The sequence below is a fragment of the Ochlerotatus camptorhynchus genome, unplaced genomic scaffold (assembly GCF_037179485.1).
Source record: "Ochlerotatus camptorhynchus isolate MF236.1 unplaced genomic scaffold, CSIRO-AGI_Acam_v1.1 ptg000196l, whole genome shotgun sequence".
Taxonomy (NCBI): Eukaryota; Metazoa; Arthropoda; class Insecta; order Diptera; family Culicidae; genus Ochlerotatus; species Ochlerotatus camptorhynchus.
Window position 1 is genome coordinate 430,077 of NW_027040686.1, and position 20,999 is coordinate 451,075.

The 20,999-nt window shown below is 40.2% G+C and overlaps 1 protein-coding gene and 1 pseudogene across 1 annotated transcript in view; both read right to left on the bottom strand.

Annotated features, from left to right (window-relative positions):
• pip (pipe) overlaps positions 1-20,999 on the bottom strand; it is a 474,881-nt gene that overhangs the window by 227,101 nt on the left and 226,781 nt on the right. The window lies entirely within an intron of this gene.
• Positions 11,893-13,801, bottom strand: LOC135702665 (uncharacterized; annotated as a pseudogene).

Sequence of the window (20,999 nt, forward strand, 5' to 3'; positions counted from 1 at the left end):
ACTTCCCTTCCGAAGGAAGGCGTGATCAGAGATGTTATGCCTCAGAACATCCCGGCGGCGCCGACTGGGATTGAAACCAGGCCTTTTGGGGTGAGAGGTAATCACGCTTACCACTACACCACCGGCGCCGCTAAGAAACGGACTTGGCACAAACCATTTAAAATTTCTATGGAAATTACTATGAGGAAACGCAAACTTTTGAAATTTGAAATTTTCCGTAAATTTGAGTATCCATATTTTTCTATATTTAAAACTTGCCATTTAGTATAAGTCTGCTGTATATCTGCTGTCTTAATTTTTCTTACTTAGAAAGATTTATTTCTCCCGATGATTTATTGAAAAATGTAAAACTCGCCAAGTTGAAAAAAATTACAAGATTCAAAAGGGCCAAATTTCAGCACAATTGAGAATGATTGCCCATATCAAACAACAATTTAATCGATTTGTCGTTTGGCGTGGAACTGCTCAAATGTTTGCCAACAACTAGTAAGATGTCACATATCCGGAGTGATTTGAGATTTGGGCTTAATTGCTTTTGTAAAAAATCGCCGATTTATGGCGAATAAAAGTCCAATCTCGAAAACTAATAACGCTATCAGGTAGAGGAATTATTCCTCTATCATTTGGTACAGGTATAGGTGCAAGCAAAATAAAAAAGTTGAACTCGAGACACGGGAGATAATTCAATATAATACTAAACAAAGGCTCAGTTAGAATATAAATTGAATTGTAGATTTCGTTGCCATCATTAGGTTTCATCCGAGTCTGCTGAACACCAAAAAATCAACTTAAACTAAAATAACACCAACTTAAATCAAATCGTCCTAAGCTCATATTCTATTGATACAAATTACCGGTTTCAATGCTAATAAATTAAATCCACTTGCCCATTAAATGTAGTAATCAGAACCACCACTCAACTACCCTTTGGTACCATTCGAACACGACCCAATTTCATAAATCATTTTATATTTATCATCAGTTTGTCTAATTACGAACACAATAGAGATAGCCTTTAGAAGAAAAAAAATGTCAACCGTTAATAATTTATCGACCAGTAAGTGGTTCACCATCAACTGCAAACCACATCACATTCAAAAACTCCCAACCGATAATATGGGGAGCTATTGGCAATTTTAATTCGACCACGAACTCTCAAATCCCCTGAGTTAGGCTTTCGAATTGACAACAGGTGAGGGCCGCGATAGGGCACGTAATCAAAAATATCCAAAAATTATGGGCGTGCTTGTGACTTTAATGGGCACTCCCGTGTGGTAGGCACTTGAACGATTGGCTAATTATTATCGATTCATTCAACGGGCTATGCACTCGTAAATTTTGATTTCTGTTTCCAATCCTGGCTCCACAAATTGACCACACCGTTCGCCCCCAGGTCCACTGATGATCATCGTATATCATTCGATTTGGTTTTGGATAAAATAATTGCATCACTGTTCAAACCAACAGGAGGACACTCCTGGACTGTGTGGTTTTTCTGAAGGGGCACTGAATTGATTCACCGAAACTAGCGCAAAACTGCATTTAACTGTCCAATACGACCCAGTTGATTTCCACGAAATGGACCGAAATGTGTGGCAATCCGAAAATCCAATTTAGCGGGTACGTTTTCCGGTTTCGCTCCGGACAATGATAATGAAGTTACAATTACTCGACAAATGCCCAGTCATTAACCTGTGATGCCAAAACTGGGTTCAATTTGCTTTTAAGCACTTATCGATATGACTTCCCGCTTACCGTTGTTGCGATTACGCAGTGTGTAAATTACTAATCGCTGCTATTTATTTTTACAGCTGCCAATTTTTATTGCTCTCATCCAATACCGCAAACACCGAGCCTAAACGCATGTTTACAAACACGAACACGTGCATAGGCCTGAATGTAAACGGTAGCTCGCCAATTTTCCAAATTCAACTTGAGACGTAAGTCGTAAACCGCTACCAAATCGTGTTATTTTTCAACCGTCTTCCTCTTGCCAATTCCGCCAATTTTACGACATCCTACGAAACATATAACCTACCGCACGCAACATCACAAGCGCCTTCAATAAACGCCAATCAACAGCAATAACACAACAACAACAACAACAACACCGTGGCCGTCGGTTGATTGCCACTCCGCCCAGGGAGGAAGACGAGAAAATTTCTTCGCGCCTCAGCAGAATCAACCAAATAAATCAATTAATCATGTTTCGTGTGTTGATGAGCCGTCGGTTGGTCGGTCGGCAGGTTGAGGTGTTGGTTGGAATCGAAGAACCGAAACGAACCAGACAGACTGGAATCAACGGCGGCGTGACGATTTCAAGTGCTTTCGGCGTCGTTCCCGTGGTGGAGGGAGATCATTTTGGACCGGTGGTGTGACTCATTGATGGGTTTTGTTTTTGTTTGTTTTTCTCGATTGCGCTGGGGAAAATTTATTTGAGAGTTTTTTTTTTACTTTTAAAATTGGCAATTTATTCAGGGCATTTAAATGCATATTCATTAATTAAGGAAGCTAATGGAATCTTATGTTGGCATATAATCCTGGGGGCTATCAATCAAGCACAATATTTATGAATCTTTTCAACGTCGTGATTTTGTTATCCAGCAAGTTCCTTTTGAGAGCAAAAATTAGCCATAAGATGTTTCAAGTCTGAGTTATTTATTTATATAGTTACACAGAACATTGCAAACAGTTATCGTCTAAAAGAGAGCCGTCGTTAAAAGGTCCGCTTGGTCAAGTTAAAGTCAAAAAATTAAAAAAAAAATCACAAATGGGGTCATGTTGTCCATATTACACACTTCGAGAATCAAGATGATGGAAATCCCGCTGGCGTAGTCTGCTCTCTAATGCGTAAAAAATAATTTGTGCGAAGATATTCGAGGCATCAATTTCTCCTTTCAGCATTTTCCCCCACAAAAACTGCTTGAGCTATGGAGCGCCGTCGTTCGAGCGACTCTAGTCCGAGAGTTAGCAACGCTCTTCATAGGGTGGTAAGTTGGAGGGATCATTTCATGGAAGAGTGCTAAGAGCGTATCGCACGAATTTTTTACTCCCATCCTAGAAATCTAATTGGCATGATACGGACACCAGGCAACCACACTAGTAGGCATCGTACGCAGATTGGATCCCGCAAGCCTGAAGAAAGTTTGAAGATGAATTTAAACTGCCTATTTGTTTTAGAGATTACTTCGCTGTAGTGTACTGTGAAATGTAAGGGCACTATCTAGCATAACGTCCAAAGCTCGTACTCGAGATACTCGTTGAAGAGGCTGTCCTGCGATAGTGAAGTCAAAAACATCAGTTTAATCTTTGGATGGAAGGAAATAATACTGCAAGGTTCTAGGGGGTGTTCCTAATCTCCTATCCTGGCTAGCGACACTTGGACTAGGTGTCGATCTATTTCGATCGTTATCGAGCAAGTTTCGGTTAGATTTATTTTGATCATCATGGGAACCACTATCTGAAGCCGTTGAAGGGTTTGTACACGCCTTCCTGGGGTGGTCCTCGGGAGCTCGCAAGTTGTTCCGCTGAAGCGCGCAGGTCCTCCGCAGAATGCTTTTGCGTTGCCTGACGCTGTTCAACGCTTACCCGCTTTTCTGCTGCTGAGCGCTGTTCCGCCACCGAGATCTGTCCGGCCGCTGAGCGCTGCTCCGCTGTCGATATGCTGTAGCTCAGGCGCAGAGTTTCCAATCGCTCGATCAACTGCTGCTCCTTTACCAGGAATGACTGCTTCTCTTCTGTTCGCCTGGCTTGCTCTTGGGCGTACTGTTGCTCGAAAAGCTTCAGTCGGTTCACCAGATCCAGTTCTCTCTTCCTCCGGACATTATTCTCATTTTGATATTTCGCTTCGACGTCGTGCGGCTTCGATTTGTTGCATACGTTGCCTGTCCCGCTCTCGCTGTTCCTCGGATTGCCTCAGTAAATGGATTAACTTCTGCTCGCGCTGCTGTTGACACTGGGATTCGTCCATCTCATCAGGGCATGGCTGATCTTGAAAATGCTGCCTCCGCATCTCGCTTGTCTTGCGTTGCTACACTGTATATGGTATGGTTCCCATTAGATTGGGGGCGACACTAGGAAGTTGGTCCACAATTTGCGGGATTGGAAGTCGGGCGTTATCCGAACTCTGAGCCTGTACTTCGTCCAGAAAGCGAACATACAGCTGGATGTTAACTAACGGTAGAAGATGGACATTCGCTTGACTATCGGCACGCCGTTGTTGCTGTCCGAATGGTTCCTTTGCGAAATCGTCTCCGATCCCCGGACTGTACCCAATGGAAATACTGTCCGTGGTGCGAGGGATCGATTCCGTAATTCCAGCTGGGGCCCGCTGGTTACTACGTTCGGGAAATTCGTTGATTTCCATGGGCGTTGACAATCCGACAGTCCCACTACTATGTTCTGATGGAATTTGTCGTTGTTCTTGTGGTGTTGATCGAGTAGCGTGTGAGTCAATGACGGGGTCACCCAGGGTGGACATTTGTTGTTCGAGCTTCCACCTTCTGTCGGCTGCTTGTCTGGCTCCGACTGCTTCGTCCACTTCGCACGCTTGCCAAATCATCGTCGTGTTGGCACAGCAGCTTCCGTACCAAATATTCTTTTTCTCGTTGCAGCTTCTCGTTCATCGTCCACTCGATCAGCAATTTTTCCTTTTGCAGCCGCTCTTCTTCCAGCTGTTCCTGTAAACGCATTTCGTCCTCCAGCTTCTTCAGTTCCCATGCCATCTGGGCACGCAGAGAATTTGAAGTGCTAGACCGGCTAGTCCTCGAACTAGCGGGGGGTGGAGGGACCTTCGGTACACACTTCACACAGATGAAATCACTTGATCGTACTGTAGCAATATCCACCTTTCCGCACGAAAAATGATACCAGTGTTTGTAATTCCCGCACTGTACCATGTATAACTCGGCATTGGGCCGCTTAGATTCCGCACAATCGTATTTCTCACCGTGCTCTACCTCAATCACCGAAGGTTGAAATTCCCCGGTAGATTCGTCATCACGAGACCGTGTCCGTGCACCGTCACTGGAAGGAGGCTGAGAATCCCTGGTAGCTGCACCTTGGGTCAATCGAGTTTTCGACCGAGTTCGGCGAACAAACGATCCTTGCTGCATATTGATGCCAAAATGCCTCGAATCTTTGAGAATGTTGCGGTCGGGGTAACCTTTCGGAGTTCTCTGTAGCAAATTCACCCTTTTGCCGGTAAGAATCAGCTCAAAGCTGCAAATTTATTCGTTAGAATAGTGCATGGTAGAATAACAAAGTTTACTTACGTTTGGTCTCGTAATTGGTAATTTAATTTCAAATTTAGGATTTAAGCTGTAATAAGTAGTTTAATTAGTATTTATAATGGCAAAACAAACTAATTTTAATTTACTTCAATTTTCCACGTTGCTTTCAAAACAATAATATTCATATCAATGCTTTTCACCGACTTTGACAATTCGTATTCGCATATATACGTTCTACTCAGACTTTCGTGTCCAAACGGTTGAAGCTTTCGGGGGGTGCGTCGATAGACGCATTCGTCGCAACACGGGTCTAGTGCTATATAATTACAATGTCGTCTTCTGTGGTGCAAGTTTCAAATGCCGATAGATACACCCAAACTAGATCTGCATCGAGACTAACCATTTTCACTGAGCCAACCAATGACATAGTTCCGTGAACCGTTGGTTTGGCGTTGGTTACATACACAAATTTGCAAAAATTTAAAGTTTTAATTTTTTTCCAGACTTTACAAATATTTATGAACCTGAAATCAATAAATAAATGGTGTCCAGACACTTGATTTCTTTAATTTTTGAAATATTAAAGATTTTTAAAAACGGCATATTAGTGTTAGTATTGAATCATCAAAGCTTCTTATGTTCCAGAATCTTGGAAATTTCTCAATGCCCGGAATATTTTTTTTTGTTGGGGGGAGTTCATTATTTGAACTTTTGTAGTACCTCTGTTTACTGTTCTTATCATGCAAGCTGACCACTATTTAATTAGTCGACAACTAATTGCCTGGACACGTCAGGCATGATGTGGTTTATGAAACCAACTACCTTTCCAGGATTAGCAGACCAAATCCCACTAGGTTGTAAGATAACACTACGAAGAAATTTAGATCTACGCCTGTGTAATGCACCACCATGCAGAGCAGATGTTCCGAGGTTTCACGTTCTATGCTACAGAAACGGCAGATATCGCTCTGAACCCGACCAATGTAAAAGATCTTGCCGTATTAAAGATGTTCCAGAATCTTGGACATTTCTCAATACCCGGAAGATTGGTGAGAATTCACATTTTTTAGTAATGAAAATCGTAAGAGAAGAAGAGTTTTGTTCTAATCTTAAAGATTTTTCGTAATCCAGAATCAATCGACAGTTTCTAAAAGTTTCCTAAGTTTTCTAAAAAAAAAAATGTGTCTCAGAATTTTGTTTTTTTCTTCTGTGATTTCGATTAAATTTCTGTATTTGAATCAACTTAGAACATTATACCGGATTTTATGAGAATTTTCTGAAGAAATTCCCAAGAATCAAAAACAAATTTGCTCCATAATAATCTAGAAATTCAGAAATTATCTACAGCACGTTATTTGATTCACCCTGCAATTCCATTAAAATTCTGAATTCACTTCCCTAAACAATTCTCCGACTCTCTCCCTTTAGAATCCATTGAGTATTCTTCTAACATGGAATAATCATTGAAGTTCCCACTATATTTCACTCTGAATTCTCCTGAAGTAGTTTCGTGAATTCCTTGAAATGGTTCTCAAATTTCCCCACGAACTCATCTTTAAGATCTCTAAAGATGACTATAGGAACAATTTTGCATCGCTCCAAGTACTCCTTTGAAATTCACCCTTTCTTCAAAACTTCTTTCATATACCCCTTTGAGCAATTTTTAGTCATAACTCTCTTTGATTGCTATTTGGAAGTGTTTTGGAATGCTACTCAAAATCCTTTCGTAAATTTACTTTGAATCTTACTCAGGATTCCCTTGGAATTCTTCCCAGAACGACTCTGGAATTCTCCTGTAGTCTGGAATTCCTCAGAACTAATTTAAAAGGAATCTTCAGATATAACTGTTCTGCAAATTTATCCTTCGATGGTTTCCTCTGAATTCCCTTGTGATTATTTCTAGAGATCCTAGGAAATTCGCATCAAATTTTGATCGCGCACGGACTGAACTTCCCTACGTTGTGTATTACGGATGGTTAGAAATAATAAAACACGATCGAATTACTGACCGTCCTGCCATGGCGGAGGTAGAACTACTATTATTTATTGATAATGTATAGGACACAATACAATGCACAGCTGGTAGGGTAGTACCACACGTAGTGGACGTTTGCACAAACATACTCCCCCCCAAAACCAACGGTTTTATTTCACACAAGACATAGACAACTACAACTATTCTATACATGTGGTGAATCGATTGCCGGTCACAATAGTCGTATCGTATCGTCGATGAATCAGTGCTGTAGCGCATACAAGATGGGTTGAAATGGTTTCTGCTGTTATCATTCTGTTGTAGATCCGATGTATTGTTCTCCCGTACAATAAGCTGATAGCACTATAATAGTGATCACTAAAACTACGCGAGAATCTGGTAAACGCACTCGCCATTGAAATGAGCATGCTTCTTGACCAAGACCCTTGCAGTCCACGGTGAGTCAAGAACTACACATGCTCTGCTAGATGGCTACCTTTGTGGCCACACCATCGCAGCTGGGAGGGAAGCAGGATCCTCTGAGTTGATTCTGATGCACTCAAGAATGTATCTTCGGATTGGAACGGCAAAGACAATCGCATTGGATTGTGGCCCGCGGGTATCGAACGGTTGGTCACGGCACCATTATGATCGCGCACGGACTGAACTTCCCTACGTTGTGTATTACGGATGATTAGAAATAATAAAACACGATCGAATTACTGACCGTCCTGCCATGGCGGAGGTAGAACCATTTTTTTATTGATAATGTATAGGACACAATACAATGCACAGCTGGTAGGGTAGTACCACACGTAGTGGACGTTTGCACAAACAAATTTATTCATTGAAGTTCATATCTCTTGAATCTTTTGTAAGGCCCTTAATTCATTTGAAATCTGGGTTCTTGGAATTTATTATATGCCGTTCTAAATGCTTTAAAATTTATCCAAGAAAATAGTCTAAGTTGCAAATATGTAGAAATTATCCATGAACCTTAAAGAAACATAATTCAGACTTAAGAATTTATGTAGTTGCTGAAGATAAATCCACTGCAGAATTATTTTGTACAAAGAGTAAATCAACTAACTAATATTTCTATAATAAAAAAAAATAGCTTGATAAAGGAATTTGAAAATTCCCATGTGATTCCAGGCTTTTTCAGGTAAAACTCCATGTTTCCATGGCTTTCCATGTGTTTCCAAGCAATAGACACCCCAAATTCTGTATTGTTACTGGGATAGTATGTTTCAATGAACGTCCTAAAAATTTAAAGTCCTGTCCCCAAGAAAGTCTACCAGGTTTCTGTGATTCAATTGCAAGACGCACGTTGAGGAAAAAGTTTGCAATATATCCTTATGGTTTCTTATAGAGGTGGGCAATTAGATCCAGAGCGGTTTTAAATGTCTGGATCAGTATAGAGAGAATAATCCACGGTTAATATTAAACAATTAAAAATTAAACTAGATCATCATCTCACCAGAGATCTGTGTTCTCAGATCAACAAGGATTTAGAATGAGCTGTCTAAAATTGTCATTAAAGGGTCACCAACATTAGATCCGTTTGCGTTGCGTTGACATAAACTTGACAATTAGACAAGAGATTAGGCTGTCACTTTAATTTTTAGCCAACATTGTAGTTTATATTCAAATCAAAGCGAGTGTCACGTCAACACATTCCTACCCATTCCTTTCTTGACCTGCGTTCGGGCGGGGTCGGTACCGGTATTGTCTAGTTTGAGATCACCAGTTTTTACACATTGAGGATGATTGCTAGTCCCAAGCATCGTCTATTGGTTCTCTGTGTGATTACAGCTGATCTGGCAATAACAGAGAAACAACAATGGTTGGTCAATCATGCTCATGCTCATGATCAACATTATAGTTTATATTCAGATTCAGATATTCATGTGGATTTGTCATCTCTTTCATTTGAGCACAGTTTGTTCTCAGTTTTATTGAGTATGATGTCAAACTTGCTATTCTAATTAAGATCGAGCAGTTGTATAAGAAATACTAACTAGTTTCACATTGTCAGACCTCTTTTCCTTGACATGGAGTCAATGACATCGAATATTTGATTACAATGAGTTGTTTGCAAGTTGCAGGACCTGATACTTGGCTACCTTCACTCGTATCCAGCAGTCGGCTACAGCCGATTATCTTTTATCCCAAGCCGGAGGATCACTACATTTGGACACTTCAAACTGGTTCTGCATAGGACGGGACTAGTTTATGTTGATCCCCATCAAGCGAACCGTCTTTGATTGGAACTAAAATGCAACAATAGCAAGGATGCTTCCTGTGGATTCATTTGTACTAACTTGGTGAGATCGTATCTGATTTTTACTAGGTAGGGGAATTTACGTATTCTCGGCAACCTAAGCAGCGACTTTCTTTCTATAGCCTTTTTCTCTATGGAACGCACACATATGCAGTATTGGTTTGTTTACAATCTTTTGCTGCCAGCTGCTCTAACAATTTCTGTCGAAAGAATTGTCAAAAACTGTTTTGAAACGCTTTTACAAAGCTCTAATCTTCTCTAGTGAGAGCGAGTATTGTCGGCAACCAGTTTTTCTTCGGCAACCGTTCCATTTGAACTGCATGTAAATCTGCTGTTCTATTATCGGCAACTAGGAATCAGCTACAATTTGTAGTGCGTGTGTTTCATTTCAAGAAAACCTTGCTAGATTGCTTTTTCTCAGTGGTAAAAATATAGTCAAATTGAAGCTGAAAGCATAAAGAATCGTTTGAATGCATTCAGCGAAGTGTTTTCGTAAGAAAATCCAGTGAAAATAGTGTTTCAATTTGGGTTGCCGAAAATAGTCTGGCATGCCAAAGCCGTCATTTCCCCTATTTAAATTAAATTTACATGATTCTCTTAAATTTGACAAATTCTTAATGGAGTTTTCTCCAGGCTTCCGGAAATCTCACGCGTACACAAATGAGACAGCGAGCTGTGAGATGGAGCGTCGCATGACTCTCAAATCCATGGTGTGCTACATTAATTGTACAAAAGAGAGACCAGAACGATGCGCGCGACAAGCTACACGCTCTCAACAAATTCGAGCGTTTAAATTTTTTTTTGTCTCATCGCATTGCTCTCTCAATGCGACGCATGTATTCAACACATGCGACTGTTTCATTGAAACATCTCAATGCGCTCTCTCAGGGCGCTATCGCCGTGCGCTGTTTCGCATGCCTTGACTCTCGCGGTCCCATCCCCATCATATGTGATGTTGTCGGGTGACGAGAGAAGGGACTGCAAGGGTTTGTTCCAGTGCTGCAAAATCTTGACAGTACACGGTGATATTGACAATTCTGCTTTGGTCACTCATTTTAGCTAACAGTCATAGTCAAGGCAAACCATGTCAATTGTCAATGACAATGGTGTCAGTGACGAACATGTGCAGATTTGTTTATTAGCTAAATTTGTAACAAAATTAAATGACTTGAGCAAAACAATTACATGGATCCATTTTAGTGAACAAGTATCTACGTCCTGAGCTACTTGGATAACAATAATGTGACACAGAATGTACTAAATTGCCCTTTTTGTTACCAGGTGAATCTTTGTCATTGACTAAAAAATGAATGAGATTTTGACGAAGGTTTTTTTAAGGATCAAGTCTGTCAGTGACTATGTGACGAACAATTTTGTCAATATCGCGCGAAAGTCTGTCAATGACAATGACAAATCTCAGCACTGGTTTGTTCACAGAAGACTAGTGTGCCCTTTTCAGATGTGGCTTTTGAAATTGGGTGAAGTTTTTAGATGGTTCCAGAAATATCTTCTAGTATAGATTCATGCAGGCTCGTTAAAGGACACATAGTTCCAGAGATATACTGGAATCACCGTAAGATCACCACTCATGCTACTAGGAATACGCAATTGCTTGTCGAAAGGTTGCTAAAGGAAGGTAAAGGAAGACTACATGAGCGGTGGATGGCAAACTTACGGTAGTTGGGATACCGTTAGCATGTTAGCACCCGAAATAATACCGGAATATCTCTGGAACTATGTGTCCTTCAACAAATCCTTACGCGGAAATCTTCTAAAGTACATTTTTTGGAAGCCTTTGAAGCTTTCAGACCATTTGATGGAAAATAAACAAGTTATTGCGCATTTGCACCAAATTAGACTGCCGCGCTAAAAAAAATCCCTCAGAATACTTTTACTCAGACCAGTAAAAATATAAATGGGCGATTTTGAATGTAAAACAGCACTACATTTTACTATACAAGATCATATGGTCGGCGTTCAGTCAGAAGGGACTAAATAGCAAAATAAAAACAAAAAATGAGTGAATGATATCATAAGATCAAGAATTTTCTCAGCTACATTTCTCTTTATCAGCCAGAAAAAAATTAGAGTAGCAAGAGAAAACGGTCAAATGATTTGTCTCATTACATAAGACCAGGCTTGCTGAAACTCCTCAAACTCACTGGAGGGTTTAAAATTCTCTTGTCCTGTGAGTTTAGCCAGCCCTCACCTCGAGTGAGTGGCGATAGGAATATGGAAGAAGTAAACATAAACTCCTCGAGAGAGAGGGAGAGTGAACTTCAACGAGATGATGATTTGACGTGAGGTGCGCTATCGAGACTCCGGATGATTTTTTTATTCGACGCAAGAAGCTCATATATGTTATACTATAGTTCACCCAGAGTGAGAGTAAAAGCGTTTCATCATTCATCATTCACTGCTTGCAAAAATTTCACCAATCCAAGTTTGACTGCTGTGTCACCTGAGAGAAGCGAGCATTTCCCATTCTGGATCACGTAGAACGTATTGTCGGTACTCCGACCGTCGATCACCAAGCACTTTCAACGGTGTATTTATCCCATAAGCATTGAATACTTTGCTGCTTCCTCTCCTGATAGAGTATGCTTCAAACCCAACGCGTTTCAACGTAGCCCAATCCGCTTCGCTTAAAACATCTTCGTCTGCTCCTGTGTCAATCACGAACTTCAAACAAACTCCTCCAACAGATACTGGAACCAGCTTCTTTCCTGCTCCTAGATGGAAAAGATCAACTACATCTGAGTTGCGCTCGGTTCCATCTACAGATACTTCTCGTACGAATCGCTTTTGTTTACGGGAAGCTCCGAAACGATTGTACTGGGACGGTTGTCCGTTGGTCTTCTTCCTTTTTAGAAAACAGCAGCGGGAAAAGTGTCCCACTTGACCACAACTTCTGCATTCGAGTGATTTGGCTGGACACGATGGATCTTTCGAATCATGTCTGCCATTGCCTCGGAAACATCTGAACCGCCTTGGTCCTCCGAGTTTGGAGCGTACTTTCAAAATTGACTCTTCATTGGCCTCCGTTTCGACAGCGCTGACTTTTTGTAAGTTTCCGTTCCGATTGTCCAAATCGCTCATCTGTATTTGAACAGACTCGTGGGTACGACCGATCGCTACGATCTCCTTGAAGTTAAAGTCTTTTTCCAGGCACTTCCTCTTCAGACTCACATCCGTTGTAGTTGTAATAATTTGGTCAGCTACCATGCTTTCCAGCTGATCTCCAAAATCACAGTAGGCTGCCTGCTTTTTCAGTCTGATGACAAAAGTGTCAAACTTTTCACCTACAGCTGGTTTCATCTTGCGGAACTTCTGACGTTCGAACGTTTTCGAGAGTCTCGGTACAAAGTAATCGTCCAACATTGACATGGCAATGTGGTACCGGTTCTCCATAGCGTGTGATTCGTCAACATGAACTTGCTTGACCACTTTCCGGATGTCTGGTCCACCGAACATCATCAGGGATTTGAATTTTTCCTCCTGATTGTCAACGTCCTTCCATGCTAGGTATGCTTCAAAATGTTCACGCCACTTCTCCCAGCGGGCAGACACTGGTCCGTCGGCATCTTCGGCAAACGGAGGGATCAACTGGTTTACCTAGAAAACACGCATTTTAAGGTACTTTACGAGCTACACTACGTCTGTGAGGTATTTTTATCAAAATTCATGTGATCTGCGTACTACACAAAACTCAGGTTCCGCACTGAAATACATATACACAGTATCACTCTGCGTACTTCATCCCAAATGTTGGGTTCCGCATTTAACATTCTCTAAGTTCAGATTTACTGCGTACTACATCCTTAAACGTCGGATTCCACTTAAAATATCTCATATTTTCCTGCGTACTTCATTCCAAACGAAAGGTTCCGCTTTCTTTCACATTAGGAATTTCTGCGTACTGCATCCCATGAAACATTGGGTTCCACATAATGATACTTTTTACATATTTCACTGCGTACTTCATCCCGTTGCTATGGGTTCCGCGTATTTTGTTTAGAATTTTCCAGAATCACCGGGTCTCACGTCATCAACAAAATTGTTTTAGTGAGAATCATCCCTAAGCGATTAGGATTTTCATTCCGAAAAAAAAAAATACCCTGAACTGCCTCTATTTCCTAGGATGTTAAATTCCGGGTTTACGGGAGAAATTGAAATTCAATTTTCTCAGGTAAAATCATCCCTAAGAATTTTCTATCCACGGAAATGATTTCAGGTTTGGTACATTAGAATTTTCCACTGCAAACTCTCTCGAAAATCTGCTTTATCACAAGTACTCACCATAGGCCAAGCCATCTCACGGGGATCCGAGTAAAATTTTCTGGGGTGGAGTGTCCAAATCCGTGGGTAACTTTTATCGCTCGTCGCCAAAATGTAGAAACGTCTGGTTCGGTCCGAGGTACAACTGATAATGAATATTTATTCTCATGCTTTAAGGTTGTTACAAAACCAATGGTTGCTTAGATCCTACACTTATGTAAAAATTCAGTTCCATAAACATTATGTCTTCAACATAAATGTTGTCAAGAAATTTTGCTGATTGCTGATTGATAACTCTAAGGCTCCTGAAAAAAGATAGAATGTTCTCAGCCTTGTCTACATTGAATTAATAAGATAATAAATACCGATCTGGAACATCGTTCATCGTATCCTCCGAAGAATCTTCCGATTTTTCTGATTCGTCATCAGAAAACTCTACAGATGATGAATGAAATTCCATCACCATAGGAATCTCATGATTTGATGGAAGATCATCTAACAATCAATGAACGACGGCAACCAAGCCATTCATTCATTCAGAATTACTAAAACAACCTTTTTTCTCTTAGATCGGTTGTTGGAACTCCGCATTTATCGGGGAGACAAACCAGCTGCTGAAAAATCTTTGGCTGATGAAGCACCACACATTATGAAACGAATTCTGGCATATTATGGAAAGCCAGGAAAATGACTCTTAATTAATTAAAATGACCAACAGTTGATGAATTCCAATTAATTATTTGCATCAGATTAAAAAAAAATAGTGAAAAATAAATGACATAGCCACTGCCAGAAATATGGCAAATTTTATATTTAATTTATAACAACGGTATATGTATATTTTTGAATGCGATAGATTATATCTAATTTTGTTATAATTTTGATATAATCATATCAGGATCTGTTATAATTTTGTTTCCACTAGACGAATTTGTGTTATTTTAACAACTTACCAGCCAATGTTTAGAACACGTTCTGTTACATTTTTTGTTGTTAGATAAATAACTCCAGTTGTTATAATTTTGTTATGCCTTTCTGATCGGGTTGGGGGGGGGGGGCAGCCTAAGGGAATCAAAGGATTTGTTGACTGGACGAGGGTTCGCGGATTTGCCAGTCCCTTGTCACGTGATTACAGATGGCCATCTGGTCGTTTTGCCTTCCAAAGGTCTCCATTGAAACTGATTCACCCTGCTGCAGCAAACCATCAGGCAGAACTTTACAACCGGTAAAGTATCTGCAGACATTGGTAATCCTTGCACTGGTGGTGGGTTCCATTCACATCACATCACATCACAAGAGTTGTTTCTGATATTTTCTTTTGTGTTACAGAGAGATCTTTCACAAAACTCTTTATTGTGCTAGGTTTAAGCGATCCGATGAACCGTTGAAAAGATCCCGATCACCGATTCTGAATCGTTAATTTGAGTGATCCATTTTGCCCATACCTACTGCAAATATGCATGGCGTTTTTTCAATTTCCTTACGATAAAAGTTATGATTCCTACCGGTAGCTATGTTCTGCCTTATTAAACCACTTAATTGAGCATTTTTCAATGGTTTTGTGAGCATTTCCCGAAAATGAGATGCATATACCTTTTTACCGAGTTTCACCTGCCAACTCACTGCGGGGGCAATCCACCAGATTTGAAAGTTCAGCCATTCCTCGCTGAAATGCAAATTGCATGCTATGCGACTATTTCTGAACCCAAAATTAGCAACCATTCCCCACAATGATAGTGTTTTACATCATTCAACAGCACAACAGCAACGGTCTAGCGAAACCTTTCCCATGTTTGCACACAATTTCATTAGCATGGTTGAGCGCATTGAGATAACCCGAAACCTAAAGGCTGCACTCGATGATTGAGCCGTCGCAACTTTTCACCCTCCGATCTGTGGAACCAAAGAGGCGTGTGCCCAACCTCCATAATTTGCATAATATAAAATTAAGCTATGCTCTAATCATGTCACGAATTTCTGAAAAAAAAAATTACCATTATCCACCCACTTAACGGGCGGAAATTCTCTGCTTTTAGTGCTTTTCTTTTCGTGTCGTCCATACCTAACCATCGCGCATCGGAAGGCGTATATTGTGGAAGGAAATGTTGCCAAACAAACCGCTGAACCGACATCCACTGTTTGGGACGGATGGTTCGCTTATTGTTTTTTTTTTCTTCTTCTATTTTCTTCCTTCTAGTCCAAGCGCATCAAAGATTTGCGAAAAACTTTTCCGGAGCCATTGGCGTAATTAATTTTAAGTTGACTTTTATTCTCCTGTCATGGTTCAGGAGAGCATTATATGATTCTATTTTTTGGGCGGGTAAAAGTTTTAGAGGTTGGAAGGGAGACAGCGGGAAAGAGGGAGAGAGAGAGAGAGAGAGTGTAGCTCAATCAGATTTTCTTCGTCGAGGTTGGTTGGAGGGCTTGGTCCGGCAATCTTATGAATAAATATCAAAGTTTGTGTTGTTGCTTCATCCTTTGAGTTCCGATATTTTTATTTTCTTATCGGGTTTCGGTTTGTTTGCTACGAATTTATTTTCATTTGTTGAAACGGTGTGCATACTTTGATTGATCTTTGCGATTTGAGCGTAATTTTGCATAAGGAATATGTTCTCAGCGTTATTTTCTTTAATATCGATGAACTATGTCGGCTCCGTAAAGCTAATACAATTCAGCCTTCCGAATAAACGAACTAGATAAAAAATAATCGATGAAATATGTGGACAGTTAAGTTAGGATAGAAGGGGGTACCATAATGATGCGAATACCGGAGGGTTCTTCAATCCGGACATTTAGTTTTAGATTAATTACGACGCTAACTCTACTACTGATGATAAACATGTGTGATTATTAAAATAAAATTGTTCAATCTTGGTCGACAAAAATAAAAGAATTGTTCTTGACCATTTTAGATTCTGAGTCAATTTATTAACAAAATTGCATCAGGGAATATTTTCGAAATTCTGATATTTGCATGCATTCAATATTTGAAACTTGAATTCAACCATTATGTTCAAAAACCGGTCCACTGAGCAGTGATGCTTCAAAACATCACATGGCGAATCGATTACGAAAATTAATTACATAATAATTTGTCATAACTACCCTGGTTTCATCTTCTCCCGTCAAACGGCCAGCAGGAAATCGATAAGTTCCGAACGGTTGCTTCGGTCGCGACCGTAAAAGGGATCCTTCAGCCACCCGGTGGTTTGGGTGATGTAGCTTTTTCCGGGAATTTAATTATCGACCAGGCTAATGGCTTTCGGTAGGGCTCCTCTACTTGTGCTGCTGCTGCTGCCTACATTGGCTCCAATCAAACAAGATTCAGGTTCGGGGCAGTGTAGATAAAGTGTATCGACTGCACCATTATCCGCATGCCTTCCTTCCTATTTGCCTGCATACATGCATGCGCTGTGCATCGACTAATGAATAGATTTATCGAATTTATTGAAAGTCATGGTCCATCAGAGGGCAGCAGTAGCAGGAAGATTTTTTGTCACAGTGCGGCATATAAATTGACTGAATAAAGCCAGGCCAATAAAATCGCATTCGATTTATCGCTTCTCATTGAAAAGTGTGCGTGTGTGTGTTTGTATGCGAGTTGGCTTTCACCAGAGCTACTACAAGAGATCCTGCAGCGTAGCGTAAAAGTGCATTAGGCGCTCTATCTTGCTACTCACATAAAAGCTTACGACTGCGGCACGAGGGCCATACACTTCTTCGCTTCAGAGTGTCCGCCGCAGTTGTGGAAGAGTGAATTAATAACAAAATAAATTAAATTATGGTTCAATGGATAACTGTTCGCCCATTCACTGTGCTGAGCCGAAGTTTTGTCCATTTCTACTCGTCTTGCAGCATACACTCGTTCGCTCTAGGTATTTGAGAACGGGAGATGTGTTGTAGTCTGTAAGCTAGCAAAATAACGATAAATTTATTGTTGATGCCGACTTATAAATTATTGCGTGTGCTCTGAATGAACTTCTCAATAGACTTCCCTCGTCGTCGGTCCATCTTTCTGTGCCGTGTTTCACTTCTATTGTATGATGGCGAATCTTTGTTCCATCATAAAAGCTCTTCTGGTCCTTGCTACTTCCTACAAGGCTTCCGAAGAGGAATGTAGGCCAACTGGCTGATATGGCAGGTCAGAAATGAAGGGACTTCTTGCGATTGCTACGTGTAGGTTGTTGAGGAAGAAAGACGGTGTCCTTGAATTGCACTTTCTTATGAAAAAATCCAAACATTCCTCCTCGACCTCTCATGAGAATCTAGCGATTCGTATCGCAGCTTCCAAATTTTTCAGAAAACATCAACTAACTATCCCACCGCTACGCTATCAATTTGCTCTCGTAAAGTGTGTCCTTTCCTGTGGCTTCTAGCCAAGGTCCTTCTCGTCGCAATTTATACGTACACACACAAACACATCCATCCGTTTATGATGTCATTTTCCATCTTTTCTGAAGCACTCCAATATCCGAACCGTATGTTCCATGTTCCAGTGCATGGAAAACGGCCTCTTCACTGTCGTAGCTCCCTCCGTAGCAAAACATATTGAGCTCACACCGATCCTCTTCTTCCGAGGGGAAGGATAAGAGCAGAAACGGCTTGCAGCATAAGCGCGGAAATAAGTGAGAAGCTTTCACGTTGATAAATTGGAAGGCTTTTCTTTTGCCGTATTCTTCCAGCGCCGATTCTGCCGACCAACACTCACACAAACACAATGTCACGATGGAATTTTGCCTGCCTTCCTGGCTCTTGGCAAGCTGGGGATTGTCTAGTCTTCACGTTATTGCGGCTGTTCCTTTCCTACATATGCGAGAAGTGCTCCTACTGATTCAAGGGCTACCTATTGCTGGAACAACAATGCATTTCCCACATTTGTCCGGCCATTAGATCCGGTGATAAGAAGAGACGAGTTGCCATATGAGTCCTCTCTATTGAAACTGCTGATACTAGCGCTAACACCATCATAATGGAGGTTTTGTGGTTGGGTGATATAATGGAGATTTTAACTATGGATGGAGGAATGAAAAGGGGAGATGTATTTCGGCCTGGCTGAATAGGGAATATTTGTAGTGTTACTTTGCTGATGTTTCGATTAGGGGTGATTGATAATCTTCAGGTTTAGAAGACGTGTGTCATGTGTTATCATTAGCATTAGAAGTCTATGAGGCTTTTTAGACTCATAGAAGAGATCCTGTGACAAATAGCAGTCATCACTATGGGAGCAATAACATTACAAAGAAAGAGACGAACCAGTCTACGAATGATTGAATTTGCTTTTGAAGTCCTGCGTATTACATAATCTATCGATTCTCATCGTCCCCCCCCCCCCTTGGCAGCGGTCAAGCTCGTTCAACATCGCTTCTTTTCATGTGCTTTCCACTTGGCGGGAGTTCACGAATCTCTGGTTGAGAAGTGATGGCATAAGCTATCGTGGAAATTCTTCATCTTGCTAGAAGCCTTATGATCCTATCATAGAAGATCTTCGTATTTCTTTGGAAATGAGAAAATTGTGTAACCCTGTCTTACAACGAAGTGGAATATGTCGCACTTGTTGAGTCACATGTTAATGCGATGACTGGCGACGACATCCATGAGCCCGATACCATTTACGAGGACAACCAAAGCTGCATACTCCTAGAGCACCTACTAGTGCTTCTCAGAATTTAAAAATTTGTAGGTTTGTTCCTTATGGCAAAATATTAGATCCGTATTTATTTCTATTTTGTCATTAGGGTGGCAATTTCCATGATAAGGTGGTTCAAAAAATGACTTTTTTCATAACTTTTGAACCACTGGGCAAATTACAAAGATCATAATATCAAATGAAAGGTAATTAAAAATACTTTTTAGAAAAAAATATATTAATATTTACAAACTGGGATGTTGTTTTGAAAAACACTGATTGTATTGTTTTTTTATAGTTGAAAATTTATGCTTTTTACACAATAAAAAAAAAGCAATTTGTTTTTTTTTTATTCTAGTTATGAGTTATATTTTTTAAAGATAACAAGTCACGTCACTGCGTGACCATGTTACAGCCACTAAAAAAAATTGGAATGGATGGTAGTCTAGTCACATAGGAGTATTGAGTGAAAACCCAAAACTTAATAACTTTAAACATATTTAACTCAAAAGCAAAACAAAATAAAACATCGCTTATTTTATATTTATTTTATTTATTTACAACATAAAAAAGCCTAGATTTTCAAGGAAAAATATAAAAACATATTGCGGCCTCGTCTACAAACCATGAAAACCATAAAAACAAATACAATCGATGTTTTTCAATACACAATCCCATTTTTTAATTTAATATGTTTCTTAAAAATATTTTTTAACTGCCTTCCATTTCATATTTTGATGTTTAAAATCGGCTAAGTGGTTGAAATGTTATGAATATTGAAAAAAAAAAGTCATTTTTGGAAAAAAAAAACTACAAGGGACAGCCCTATGGGGTTGTACGCAATGATGACGTAGGACTACGTAATCTTATATAATAAATGGTAATGTGTATCTTTATTGAGCCATATTTCAATTATTTTCCTCACCTCATTTTAATATTTTGATTTTCTGTTCTATTTAATATCATCCAGATTTGTCGTACAAGCAGAAGCAATACTTTTGTGCGCGGAATCTGACGAAATATTGCTTGGAGCCAATGCCCATGATTGTGCTGGGTAATTTTAACACGGACCTCATGAACGAAGGGAACTTGAAGTTCGTCGAGTTCATGAAGAAATATTTGCACCTGGACGTGAATCGTGAGTGGACTTAATTTTCGTTCGCAATGTCCGTCTTGACAGTAAAAAGTAGAACTCTTACACGTTAAACAATCGCCAAGATTTGTCACTTATCGAGTTCTAGGCTATTAACTCAGGGCGTTTATCATCGTTTCCAATCTGCACCGTACCGGAGTGTGAGCCAACAGCAAACTCAAGTAACATTTCTGGTTTTATAAGGGTTCTGTAGAGAATGATTTAAACTTGTAAAATGCTATAAAACCTCGATAAATGCAATGTTGCTTGGGAAGCCATGCAACTCATCTGACAAATCAAACGGCCCTTTTCAGGGTCTTAAAAATTTTCTGGCTATTTGAATTTCTATCTGCTCAATGCAATAAGGCAGTTGTGTGTCAACAATATAAGATCACCATAAATACTTCTTTGTACGGCTACGCTGGACTCGGGTTGACCCGGTGGTTGGAAAGGCAGCGCTAGCCTTCATCGCT